Here is an 11,781-nt window from a genome sequence, read left to right as displayed (position 1 = left end):
ATCGGAAAACTTGGTGCCACTGCGATTCCACCATAGGCACCTGTTGGACACAACGGAAGATATAGATTATCGCAAACTGGCACGAGACTGGAAGAGGGACCTTAAAGTGGAGATTACAGCTGATATGCTGCAAGGCTACCTGCTATCCATCTTACATAGGGCGGTGTTCATAAGGCAATGGGAACAGCAATACAAGTTTGCCACGCGGGCTTACATCGCACCAGCCAGAGCGCGACAGGCAGGTTTTGGAACGGGAAATTGTCCCAAATGCGGAGAAGAAAAGGCGACCTTGGGCCATATGTTCTGGCAATGTACACAGATTAGAACATTTTGGAAGCAGGTTTTGACAGAGACAAATCATTATTGGAAGCGGACAGTGGGAGAAACCCCGCTGGTATTATTTGACGTATATGCTATTGCCAAACCGATTCCTGTGGGATGCACAGGCTTTCTAAGAAGAACAGTGTTAATAGGAAAAAAGGTGATTCTACTCTACTGGAGAGAAACTCAGGCGCCTACAAAAGAGCTATGGAGAACAAAGATGACCGAACAGTTGCACCTGGAACTTTGTGGGCTCACTGAGGCAACTCACTCACAGCAGGAACGGAACGCATTCTGCAGGGTGTGGGAGCGTTATTGGACCACCCTTCAGCCCAATATCAGGAAGAGGATCATACACAGATTAAAGGGGAGAGAGAAGATACCAGTGACACACTGGGACACATCACAGAAGTGACATTGGACCTTTAACCAGTCCTTAGAGGGAGAGGGTGGGAAGGGAGGAGTAGGGGAGAGGGAGGGGGGGAGGGAGGGACTATCACAGACAATGGACCACTGACAAAGTCTGCTCACTGTTTTAGCAGCAATCAGGGTAGTTCATAGAGGATGGGCAGTTTAAGTATCATTGATAGAGACTCGCTGCAGATGTTAGAAATGATAAAATATCTGAATCAAACAGAATGTAGCATGTGGGGAAGGGGGAAGTGGGATATAAATGAAAAGTTGATAATCATATTTGGAGGAAAAATGTGGAAGAATTTATGGTATTGTGGTTACATACTCTTTCTCTGAAAATGTCTGTTATCTTCACATTTGTATTGGATACGTTGTTAATAAAAATTATTGAAAGATAAAATAGCATTTCCCCTTTTTATAGGATTCAGGATTTATAAGCAGCTGCTGTCAGAAGGCTCTGAAGTTCGTGGACACTTATTCATTTTATCAGATTTAAACCAGAGATTGGCCTTAGCGTATCTATGCCACACCGAGGCTGTGCTTGGACGGCTTTCTAGGCATTTCGACTTTTGACCAGGTTTTCTCTTTGGAATATCACATGAAACAGATAAGGGGAGAGAATCATTCTATTTAACGGCATAAATGCAGAGTGATCAGTATGTAACAGCCCCATATTACCCTCAGCTTTATCATGCCACAGCACAAGCAAAGCAATTTTTTAAAATTATTATTATTTTATTTAGATTGCATGAGACCTGTTTTTGGCCTTGGGGCCATGCCTTAGGTAATCAAAGTTTCACATGTATCCAAATTATGGCGACCTGTTAAGAGAATCAGAGAACTTATATATTAAGGAGTTTCCTTCATCAAAAAATTCTTTCAGACATCTGGTACTTAGAAAACCATTTGCTGGGTTTACAACTTTAAAACAACAAAAAGAATTACTTTGTCAAACAGAGCACCTTGTGTTAAGCATTTTCTCTGGTCTATTGCCGTAGAAAAGAACAGCAAAACCGACCATCGTATAATTGCAAGATTCTTTTTCTCCCATTCTCTTCAGCTTTGGGTATTTAAATCAAGTCCCGTGAATGGTTCTGAGCTCTCGACATTGCTTCTGCTGTACAATGTCTGTCTGCTGCTTCTTCAGTATCTGCCTCCTGCTCTGGATGATTTTCCCTAAGGTTTTCCATCATTTCGTGTTGTTCATTGTATTTAAGCTTTTGGGACCGGGCAACATAATTTTGTAATCGGGTTGGACATGAATAATTTTTGTATCCGCACCCAGGAAAAGAAGCATGTGATTCAGTTTTTCTTACATATAGTAACATAGTAGATGTCGGCAGATAAAGACTTGTATGGTCCGTCCAGTCTGCCCAACAAGGTCAAGATGCATGAAGATATGGCCAAAGTTACTGAAGCGGGGATGGTAGACATTCAAGAGATCCTGTAATGGTAAAATCAAGGTCAGATTCTCTCTTGCGGCAAATTCTCTCCAATGATCCCCCCCAAAACACCCTAATATTCCTGGACCTACTATTGCTAATGTGTATGTATTTGTCTGTAATCAGTTTGCAGTTAACATTGTATGAGCTACAGAATGAATCTGTGCATCATTGGCAGAACAATTTTGGTAAACAAGAGCGGAAACCTCTTTTAACTAAATCACTTTTCTTCCTCTTTTTGCATTGGAACAACAGACTTTCTGCAAGCTTGCATCCAGCTAAGACAAGACGTTGGTTCTGTGTTCCCACTATGTTTTCAAACACCCTAGCAATGCAGCTATAGCACTGCACGAATCGCTGAGTGGAAATTGATATTCTTTGAAATACCCGGGCCCCAATGCTCAAAAGTAAATGTGGATGCTAGAAGCCATTAGTGCTGTACCAGTGGCTGGATTTCCCAGTGCAGAGTGATCAGAAGCCCGAGTGTGGGGAAAAAACAAGCGCGCTGATGTACAACGCAAGTAGCATGCTAATATAGTCAAGCTCATGTTAATGAAGTCATGTTGGATTCCTCCCCAGTGACCAGGTTGGAGAAGGGTGTTGGAAGAGTGGATTTCTCAAGATTCCGTTGCTTCTTTCTGCAAAATCTGCCGCTTTTGATTGCTTTTAGAAGCAGAAGGAAGCCCATTCAAGCCCTTAAAAGGGCTGGTTGTGAGAAACAGCAGACCCAAGCGAAAGCACACATTGGCGTCTGTTTCCTGCATCTAAATATAAGCGTCTACACTTTTAAAAAATAAATAAAAACACATTTTGAAAGAGTAAAAATCGATTCACTTCTACTCGTTCTACACCACTCAGGATTTTGTAGACCTCAATCATATCCCCCCTTATCTGTCTCTTTTCCAAGCTGAAGAGCCCTAATCTCTTTAGCCTTTCCTCTATGAGAGGAGTTTCATCCCCTTTATCATGTTGATTGCTCTTCTTTGAACCTCTTCTAATTCCGCTATATCTTTGTTTGAGCTACGTTGACCAGAACTGAACACAATACTCAAGGTGAGGTCACACCATTGGAGTGATACAGGGCCATTATAGTATTCTTGATCTTTTTTTTTTTTTTTTTTTTATTTTATTATTATTTATTCATTTTAATCAAAATTTACAAGAAACATCTTGTTTAGGAAAGTGTCGTTCAAAATAGAAAATTACACAGGAAAATAAAAAAAAAAGGAAAGAGCAATTAAATCATTACACTTTCAAAATTCAAAGACACTCAAGTCCATAAAGAGAGATCCAAGATTTAGGAAATCTAAGGGAGAAATATAAACAAGGAAAAAAGTATTGGAAATTAGTTTCTGCTAAGAGATTGTGCACTTTCTAATGTTGGCTCTCCAGTCTAACTGAGGCCAAAAGGGAGGATACATGAGCAGGTTCAGTAAACATGTACTTCTTGCCTCCCAGCCTTATTATGCACTTGCAGGGGTATCTAAGAAAAAAGGTACCCCCCAAGTGCAAAACCTCAGGCTTAAGAAGCAAGAATTGTTTCCTTCGTCTTCTGGTCTCTTTCGAGACGTCAGGAAATAACATAATTTTAAAACCCAAAAAGGGTTTATCTTTATTACGGAAAAAAAGGCGAAAGATCCAATTCTTATCAGGAATCAATGCGACTGATGCCACTAATGTAGCAGCAGTCGCCAATTGGGAATCAGAGGTCTCAAGCAAAAGGGAAATATCCAACGGTTTTTCATTATCTAGGTTAATGTTCCTTTCTGGGACATAATATACATAGGAAAAGGGTGGAAAGTCCTTTTCCATAATGTTCAAAACTTCACAGAAATAGCGTTTCAACATATCCAGAGGGAGAACTGTTTGTATCCTTGGGAAATTGACAAATCTCAGATTATAGTTCTTAGTGAAATTATCAAAAACCTCCATCTTTTGTCTGAGATTTGTAACATCTTTTATAATAGTAGTGTGCAATGTTTCAAGTTTCATAATCCTTTGATCAATTTTTTCAACTTTTTCATTCAAAGCTTTAATCTCTTCTCCCTCTTTTTGTAAGTCAGTTTCTACATGTTTTACCCTAGGTAAAAGTTCGTTAGTTTGTTTAAGGAAAATTTGTCCCAGATTAGACATCAAATCCCACAATACTTCTAAGGTTACTTCTTTTGGCTTGGCCACTAGTTCCTTAGGTAATTCAAACCTTATTGAAGTCTGCTCAACTTCCACACTCCGGCTCTCAGTTTCTCTCCCCTCGTTTTGCTGCGGTTCTTTGGGCAAAATGCCCTCCATTCCTCCCTCAGCTAGAAGTGAAGCTTCACCCCAGCGTTCTTCTGGGCCCGTGCCTTGTTCCAAGGGGGACCCTGTAGGGTCAAAGAGGAAAGAACTCGCGCCAAGCGGTTGGGGAGGTGGAGTCCGCGCTGCAGGACTCAGCGTTGTTTCAAAGCCGAGGGAAGCCGTATTCTCCTGTTCGCCAGCGTTCCCAATCGGCGGAGTGCTGCTTTGTTGCACAATTGTCCGCGGCCTCATGAAACGGTCAATAGGACCCGGGAAAGGAGACGGGAGCGGGGAAGCTCTGCCCGCTACTTTTCCTCTTCGCTTCGGCATCGTAGGAACGAGGTATGGGGCGTCCTAGCAGATCGCGGCCATCTTGGATCCCTAGTATTCTTGATCTTATTTACCATCCCTTTCCTAACAGCAGTGGTTTGCAGAAGAGACAAAAACGGATTCAGTGCTGTCCATTGAGAAGGGCATCATGCCAACCAGCCGTCCCACACAGTTCTCTTTGTACCGTGGGGATTTCCATAGTTTCTTCATCTTAGTTCATGCCTAGATTCTTTGTTAACATTTTTTTATGCAAACTATGTTCCATGGCCTTCCAACGCCCCTCTCTCTTCCATATACCTGACAAATCTATGCAAACCTCTGCTTACCTAAACCATTTTCTGCCTCAGGGTGCATCCATCACCAGCCTTTTCACTGTTCACAGGGAAGCAGGGATGTTCTGATGGGTGTATGCTTGTGATGCTTGTGCTCAGTGTTTTGCCCTTGACCACAGGAGATCCATTTAAAACTTGCCAAATTTTTTATAGGGGGTCAGACTGGGAGGGAGGTGATGTTCATTCCAAAAATATCTCTGTTTAGAAAAACATTGAGGAGCCTGCTAATATTTACTGGGTTAGAGTCTGCTGTGGGCTGTCAATATTTGTGTTCTGCTTCTGACTTCTATTCCATCGGAGAACAGTTCCAGAGAAGCTTTGGCATGAGGTTTGCTGGCTTGGCAGTGCCAGTTGGCTCTGCCAGATGGTCACTGCGTTCTCAAACAAGTTCCTGAAAACACTACCACGTTTAGGGGATTTTATGGAATAGCTTCCACTGTTGCACAGTGAAGGAACAGGAGGCCCAGTCTGCCCAAGACAGGATACTAATTGTCACCCCTCAGTTCTGCACCTCTGCCAGATGAATTCAGTGCTGCCTTCAGCCTAAGGGCGATGAAGTCAGGACGTTTCAGCATGACATTTTGTTTTCAACGCATGATTGCACAGTTTGTATAATTCTTTAGAAAAGTCTTGTAGTCATTGCTCTCTCGTAAGATCTCTGTCTGGCTCTGTAGCTGCTCCTTCTCAACTGTCCCTTGCAGATGCAATTCAGAGATGGTTTGGATCGTGCCAGGGAAACAATAATAATTGATGCCTCATTCTTCACCATGAGACGACACACTTGAATTACAGGGAACAAATATCTTTATTGGCGGTATCCACTGTATCAGGATTCTACAACATCAGATAATGAAAGGACGCGACATGGAGCTATTGTTCAGTACCAGCGCGCCTGCGTCAGGACTCATACAGTCTCATGAGAATCCTATCTTGCTGATAGACGATGAGCAGGACGCCAAAAAAACAGCACCAAATTGTAGCAGCAAATATGTAGAACATATATATATAATAGCGAAAGCCTTTCGGTTCAACACTCAACAGTACACAACATCTTCTGGACGAGTCAGTACAGTCGAGAGTCATGGGTTTAGGACTGTGGTTATTTGACCATGTTTTCCCACTGAATACCTGCAATAGAATATGTGTAAGACCCAGAACACTTTCACATCACGCATTCCCATCCCGACTGATCAAAAGCTGGATGCCAGGAAATCGGAAAAACTCCGAAATGGCATTGATCATAGAGGTGTTGGTCCCAAGCGATTACTCAGTGAAGAGAGAGATGATCATCAAGTACTAAGAAATGCAGACCAAAACTAAGAGGATGTGGCAGAAAGATACAGAAAGACTAGGGGACACTCGAGGAAGTTACATGGAAACACTTTTAAAACAAATAGGAGGAAATATTTTTTTCACTCAACGAATAGTCAAGCTCTGGATCTCTTTGCCGGAGGATGTGGTAACAGCGGTTAGCATATCTTGGTTTAAAAATGCTTTGGACAAATTCCTGGAGGAAAAGTCCACAGTCTGCTATTGAGACAGACTTGAGGAAGCAACTGCTTGCCCTGGGATTTGTAGCATGGAATGTTGCTACTCTTTAGGGTTCCAGAATCTTGCTACTCGTTGAGATTCTTCATGGAATTTTGCTATTCGTTATGATTCCGGAATCTTGTTACTCTTTGGGGTTCTGGAATGTTGCCACGATTTGGGTATCTGCCAGGTACTTGGCCACTGTTTAGAAAACAGGATACTGGGCTAGATGGACCACTGGTCTGACCCAGTATGGCTACTCTTATGTTCTTCGTTTTGGGTGCCTCAGGCTTGATCGAAAAGAATTTTCAAGCACACCTGAATACGTTGTTGCCTTTACATGTTACGTCTTATGAACTCCAGAAAGAAGCTCTCTTCGGCACAATCCAAATACTGCGGCGAGCATTAGCAGTGAATTTGACACAGACTGAGATCATACTCCATATACCCAGGCTTAGGAATGAGGTTCATTCCTGTCATGGTATGTGCAAAACTAACCCCTTTGGAGAAATTGCCCCTGAGACAAAACCATATAGGATATCTTGCTTATAGTAAACAGACCCAGGGTCAACAAGCTGGTTCATTTATAAGAGGGCTTATTGTAACAAATTGCATGCAGAATATCTCTGTGTCTAGTCCTCAGGTTGTTAGAGCTTTGTAAAGCTAAAACGGGTGATGCTGCTTTAGATGGCAGGGCTGTTATGTGAGGAGGACGCAGCTCAGTTCTTGAAATTCCTTGAGATATTTTATTGGTCCTCCATCATGCAGTTCTTATTGTCATAAAATAATTGTATCAGAATCTCATAAAGCAAAGGACAAGGGCTTAGGAAGCAGGCGATAGGGGACTTGGCAGGTGATAAGTTTTCAATCTGCTGTCATCTTCTGCCTGAAAGACATGATGTGACTTGGCTAAACCTCAGTACAAGAGACCACCTTCCCATCAAACCGAAAGGTATCCCAAGTGCCAAACAGCTACGCAACCTTCTACGTAAAAGTAATAAAACCTATCACTAGAAATCATAGGATCTTCCGGACTTCCCGTATTGCTTTCGTGTTGCCCACTGATTCTAAATTTCTTTCGAACGTTGAATGGTGGCATGTTGCCCTCGGCAGGCCGAGACGTAGGCTTGGACAACGCATGCTGCAAACTTCCAGCAACTGCCTGAAGAAATAATCTGGACGAATACACTGTTCACATCTATGCAAATCTCCGCCCCCTGCTGCATGCGATACTTGCAATCATTTTACCAATGTATATTTTATTGCGATTTTTACAAATAGTTCTGCAAGATAGAGAGAGAGAGAGAGAGATTGCTTGTGCTTAATTGTTTCTACATTTGATGAGAATTATTGTATCCGCAAGTTCTTCATGTCACAGCAATATTGGTCAGTCCTTCAGCAGTGACTCTACGTGGTTGACCCCATTCAGTCTATTTTCATGAATGTGGTGCTAGTTTACAAATACGGTTCTTTCAGATTGTCTAAAACTTCCAATCTAGGTTAGTCTTAGCACATTATGGGGGTCCTTTTATTAAGGTGTGCTGAAAAATGGCCTGCGATAGTGTAGGTGCAAGTTTTGGGCGCGCACAGAATCATTTTTTCAGCGCACCTCCAATAAATACCTTCTTTTAAATTTTTGGCCAAAAATGGACGTGCGGCAAAATGAAAATTGCCATGCATCTATTTTGGATCTGAGACCTTACCGCCAGCCATTGACCTAGCGGTAAAGCCTCGAGCAGTAACCGGGCGATAATGACCTACGAGTGTCAAATGCCCCTCGGCGTGGGTCCGATCCGCACGTCAAAAATGAAATTACTGCAAGAGCCATGCAGTAGCCGGACGGTAACTCCATTTTGGCGTGCGTTTGGCGCGCGTAGACAGTTACACAGCTTAGTAAAAGGACCCCATGTTCACACTAAGCAGGGCTGGTGTAAGGCATGAGCCGGGTAAGGGATTGACTCAAGGCATCAATGCACAAGGGTGCCAAACCGAGCCTCACTGGCTCATCCTTCACAGTTGTGAGAGTGTGTTCCTTTGCTTTCACAAAAGTTGACTCAGCTCCACAACCCCTTGAGTCGGCCTTCACAATAATTTAAGGGAATTAATTGTTGGCCATGATCCTACAAAGTTCTCTGTTTGCATTAATGTGAAACACTGTCCGGTTTGCCTGAATTTGAATGTCAAGGGGAAGAACACTGACAAGAATTTAAGCCAGGTTGACATCACCAGGTAGAGCACAAGGTGTTGGAGCAGGAAATGCTTTCTTCCTGCTGTCCCCCATCCATGTCTTTGCTTATGGTGCCCCCTAGTGTTGTTGAAGCTCCAGGCAGAATATGAAAGGATGAACCTGTTCTGCACAGGCAAATACACACACACACACACACACGTGAATTTGATAATTTGACAGTTCTTTTTGCACGTGACACACAGGACAGAGTTCATGCTAAGAAAGTTGTTTTTTATTTTTTAAAAAACTGACAATTTTACAGGAATAAAGACACAGTATTGGAAGTTTGCCACTGAACTTTGCAGGTTATAAACAGAAAACAATTGTGCCTAGCAGGTTACATCAAAATGTTATGATAATATACCCATGAAACGGTCAATTTTTAAACTACCTGTATTTCTGCAACATGCACAATCAATTTTAGCCCACGGACTGTGCACCAGTTAGACCATGGTTAGGTAGAGGAGATCCACAAGAGACCACATCTCCTGAACTTTTATTCAAATCATAACACTAATGAGCCAACAGTATTCAGTCTAAGGGCTAAACCAATCAGACGGCAAACGTTCCTTTCGGGTTCGTTGTAGAGTTTATTACTGCTAACTGACCAGAACCACAACCGTTGTATCTCTGTTATCCAGATCTAGTTATGATCACACTACAGTCCTTGTTCTCAAATATTTAAATCTTTCAAATTGCAATACAAAGTGATTGTCATTTTTTTTTTACCAGTAATGATATAAAAATATGGCTTTTTATAAGTGAGAATAAAGCATATGATAGGCATGTGATTTTGTATTCTTATATTTTACTATGCATTATCCAATTATATATGAAAATGTATTTTTTAATGTTATTTCTATGGTTCATTTTAGCTGTTTTGCTTTCCTGATGTTTTTATAAAGAAGAAAACCAAATCTTGTAATATGCAAACATATCAGTTGCCTTCTTTTCACAAGAATAGCAATTGTTATTGGCACTTTGAGAGCTAAATCCAATAAACTGCTTCTTCCCTTTGATTTACAGCTGTGGAGTTTCTTTTGGTCTCATTTCTGGCCTGTGTTACTGTTCCTCCTGCCTTCGTGCTGCAGAGGTTACACACTCATTCTCACGTTTCCATATTCTTCATTCATCTCGTTACCTGTTTGCTTCATCTAGTAATTCCAGGCTGTCTAAGGCCTCCTTTGCCTTCATTTCTCGTATTATCTTTCATTTCAATTTTCCTTCCTTTCTTGTTTTACTCATGCCATTCCTTTCCTCTTTATCTCTTTCTGCTTCCCAGTCGCTGCTTTCCTCTCTCCTTGCTTGTCTTCCTTATGGGTCTGGTCTGTCTTGTGTGTCCATTTCTTTCTTCTTACATACTACTATTTAGCATTTCTATAGCGCTACAAGGCGTACGCAGCGCTGCACAAACATAGAAGAAAGACAGTCCCTGCTCAAAGAGCTATGTAATAAAAGTGAGCCAAGTATAGGACAATCAAGCCATTGTGACATCACTGATGAGGTTGGCTCTTATTGGTGGCCTGAGGCATTATGACATCACACTATTAGCTCTGGTTACAAGAGACTACTACTACTACTACTATTTAGCATTTCTATAGCGCTAAAAAGCGTATGCAGCGCTGCACAAACATAGAAGAAAGACAGTCCCTGCTCAAAGAGCTTACAATCTAATAGACAAAAAATAAATAAGGTAAGCAAATCAAATCAATTAATGTGAACGGGAAGGAAGAGAGGAGGGTAGGTGGAGGCGAGTGGTTACAAGTGGTTACGAGTCAAAAGCAATGTTAAAGAGGTGGGCTTTCAGTCTAGATTTAAAGGTGGCCAAGGATGGGGCAAGACATAGGGGCTCAGGAAGTTTATTCCAGGCGTAGGGTGCAGCGAGAGAAAAGGTGCGAAGTCTGGAGTTGGCAGTAGTGGAGAAGGGAACAGATAAGAAGGATTTATCCATGGAGCGGAGTGCACGGGAAGGGGTGTAGGGAAGGACGAGTGTGGAGAGATACTGGGGAGCAGCAGAGTGAGTACATTTATAGTAAATGATGGCAGATAAAGACCTGAATGGTCCATCCAGTCTGCCCCACAGTCACACTCGCCATCAATTCATGACAAAACCAAAAATACTGGTCAAATTGCCTTTGAAACCTTTTCCAGCCCATCCTAAACCAGACTGCCGTATATGAAACACAGACTGTGCAAGTCTGCCTGGCATCGGCCTTGGTTCTTAACAGCCAGAGTTGCCGTCTAAGCACCACTGCAAACATGGCAGCCATTTAAGTTTTGGGTTTTTTAAATACCATCCATTTTCTAGTTAGAGATCCTCTGTGTTCATCCCAAGCCTTTTTGAATTCTGTCATGGTTTTGGGCTCTACATTCCAGACACTGACCACCCTCTCCGTGAAAGGATTTCCTGACATTACTCCATTTCTACAGTGCGCTACTAGACGTACACAGCACTGTACACATTATATGCTGGTACTTTCTCTATCCCTAGAGGGCTTACAATCTAAGTTTTGTACCTGGGGCAATGGAGGGTTAAGTGACTTGCCCAAGGTCACAAGAGGTTGCAGTGGGAATTGAACCCAGGTTACCAGGATCAAAGCCCACTGCACTAACCATTAGGCCACTCCTCCATTCCTAAATCTACCACCCTGCAATCTGAATTCGTGTCCTCTAGTTGTACTGTTTTCCCTTCTCTGGAAAATATTTGTTTCTATATTAATGCCTTTTAAATATTTAAATGTCTGTATCATATCTCCCCTGTCCCTTCTTTCTTCTAAGGTATACATTTTCAGATCTTCCAGTCTCTTCTCATACGTCTTTTGATGCAAGCTCCATATCATTCTTTTCCCTGGACTGCTGCAAATCTTTTTACATCCTTAGCAAGATACGGCCCCCGAAACTGAACACAACA

The 11,781-nt window shown here is 42.2% G+C and overlaps 1 long non-coding RNA gene across 1 annotated transcript; it reads right to left on the bottom strand.

The window, feature by feature from the left end:
• Positions 1–1,132: 1,132 nt before the first annotated feature.
• On the bottom strand, positions 1,133–6,507 carry LOC115478965. The gene is made up of 2 exons (XR_003943600.1): positions 5,108–6,507; positions 1,133–2,179 (listed from the first exon to the last, which is right to left on the bottom strand). It is a non-coding gene; the product is annotated as an uncharacterized LOC115478965 (long non-coding RNA).
• Positions 6,508–11,781: the final 5,274 nt, after the last annotated feature.

This window comes from Microcaecilia unicolor, chromosome 10, assembly GCF_901765095.1.
Source record: "Microcaecilia unicolor chromosome 10, aMicUni1.1, whole genome shotgun sequence".
Classification (NCBI taxonomy): Eukaryota; Metazoa; Chordata; class Amphibia; order Gymnophiona; family Siphonopidae; genus Microcaecilia; species Microcaecilia unicolor.
This window is presented reverse-complemented; position numbering and strand designations above follow the sequence as displayed.